This window comes from Vollenhovia emeryi, unplaced genomic scaffold, assembly GCF_000949405.1.
Source record: "Vollenhovia emeryi isolate VEMERY1.0 unplaced genomic scaffold, V.emery_V1.0 DF939410.1, whole genome shotgun sequence".
Classification (NCBI taxonomy): Eukaryota; Metazoa; Arthropoda; class Insecta; order Hymenoptera; family Formicidae; genus Vollenhovia; species Vollenhovia emeryi.
The window spans coordinates 71926-74363 of NW_011966956.1; the positions used below are offsets into that span (position 1 = coordinate 71926).

The window sequence follows — 2438 nt, forward strand, 5'->3', positions numbered from 1 at the left end:
GTTGTTGCCGCTCGATTCATCCGGGATATCGCAGTCCTTGGCTTTCTCCGCGGACGACGTTTCGGGCTCGTCCGCGACAACGTTGTCGCTGCTGAATGTCGCAGCCTCGTCCGGAACTTCACGCGGGTCTTCAAGAGTCAACGGATGCTCCGCATCGTGCTTCTCGGTTAAATTTGATGTATCTAGCTCTGTCGTTTCCGCATCCGCGTGAACCAACGCGTCTTCCTGACAGGGAACGTCAGCCGTCGCGGTCTCGCCATTGTTCCCAGACAATACCACTTCAGCATCGGCATTATTGTCACCCTGGTGGTCCGCATCGATAGTGTCTGGACATGCGGTAGAATCGCTCGCTTCCACATTTGATATAGTCGAGTCGCTCTCACAGGCTGCCGCAGCTTCTTTACCTGTTCCACCGTGAAGAGAAAAGATGTAGAAGACGTAGACTCCGTAGAGGTCGATAGCTTGGAGCGTTATGTGGAAAACTGTGAGGTATGCGAACGGTTCATTAGCGTAAGCAGAAATAAGGAGGAAAGGGTATTTATTACACGCGACGAGCGAGGAGAAAGGAAAAGTTCTGATGAGAAGGAAGAGGGTGGGCGAGTCAAAAAGTAAGATTGGAAGCAAGAGGTGAAAAGAGTAGTAGGTAAAGCAGCTGATTAGAGAACAGATAATCACAGCGGAAAGAGAATTATAGAGGTGAGACGTGTCGATGGACGAGTGGTTAAGAGCAAACTGTAAGCCGAGTCCTTCCTTGACACGGTAAATATATCTGTCTACCTGTTTCATCATGTGCCTCCGTTTTGTCGATATCTTGGTCAAATTGCGATTGACCGGGCTCCTTGGTTTCTTCTGCAATCCCCTGGACAGAGTTCTCGGTATTATCGGGATTATCTTCGGGGATGCTCGCGGTTTCCGATTGACATGCAACGCCAGCGTCGTCCGAGGATACCGGATAGTCCTTGGGGTCCATCATCGCTTTCGGCTCGTTCCTCTAGGATACCTGAAAGTGCACAGGACGAGCTTTAACGATAGGACACGCGCGGCTCGATGTTTGCAAGATACTTTTCTGCGTCGCTCTAAGCGGAAATCTGACTGCAAGATCAGCATTTGTCTTTCGAAACACATTCTTGTCGTATTAGTTACTTATTATATCCTTCATTAAAGAGAGCACGAGCGTGAAACGGCGCACGGATTCTCGAGGCGTTTGCTGTTCGACAAAAACGAGCGGGAAAGCGACGACAGGAGTATAGCGGACACACGAGCGAGCCGATATCGCGGTCCGTGCCGCGGGTGACGTCTAGGTTATGCGAAAGCCCCGCTCGCGTCGCCATGTTTCCCCTACCTGTCTCCGGTCGGTCGGCGACTCGACGCTACGCCGCGGCTCAGACCTCGGCGGGAGCGAGTGCCGCGGATACGTCACGTATCGGACGATATCTCACGTTCATTCGCAGATCCCGCACGCCGCTTCGCTCCGACCGACTTCGCCCGCGCCGAGCAACAGCGACGAGGTGACGCGACGCCGTTGACCGCGCGACGCGTTCGAAAGGGGATCGCGATGACATTCGCGTCGCGATCATCGAAAGCCCGGCGAGCCGGTAACTCGGCCGCGGGGCGACGGTCATTCGAAGGGAATCGGTGATCGAACCGGCGGCGAGTCGCCGACGTTATTTGCTGCGCAAAAACGATGAGGAAACGGTCGCTCGCGCGGACAAACGCGCGCGTAAAAATGCGCGGGGGCTGGCGGAGGCACGAGCCAATCGCGCGCGCGAACGCCGCGACATGGCCCTCCTTTCTCGCTTCGCGATTGATTCGTGGCTGTCTCCATGTGCAAGGCGAACGATGCCTGCAGCCCGTATCAGACTACGGATTGGGATTGGGATTAGATTGAAATTTGACCAATCAGAGTAAAAGTTACTGAACTTGGGATTAGTAAACTTTACTGTGATTGGTTAAATTTCAATCTAATCCCAATCCGTAGTCTGATACGGGCTTAAGGGTGCTTTCACATGGATCGTAAGCCCTCATTCACATGGAGCGTAACTTGCGTAGCGTAACCTGCGTATCGCCAATCACAGGACTAGTTCAACGGAATTATTGAAACGGTTCTATCAGCATGATCCTGTGATTGGTGATACGCAGGTTAAGCTACGCAATTTACGCTCCATGTGAAAGCACCCTAAATTGCGTAGCGTAACCTGCGTATCACCAATCACAGGATCATGCTGATAGAACCGTTTCAATAATTCCGTTGAACTAGTCCTGTGATTGGCGATACGCAGGTTACGCTACGCAAGTTACGCTCCATGTGAATGAGGGCTGACAATGAGTGCTGCTACACGGAACGCTTAATCGGGTTTAATAACATCTGTAGTTATAAAACTGACCAATCACAACTATTCTTCAGAAGAATGGAATGACTGTGATTGGCCAGCCCCTTA

At 52.1% G+C, this 2438-nt stretch overlaps 1 pseudogene; it reads right to left on the reverse strand.

Moving 5' to 3' along the window:
• Window positions 1-970, reverse strand: part of LOC105557874 — a 5759-nt pseudogene extending 4789 nt beyond the window's left edge.
• Between the last annotated feature and the right edge of the window lie 1468 nt (window positions 971-2438).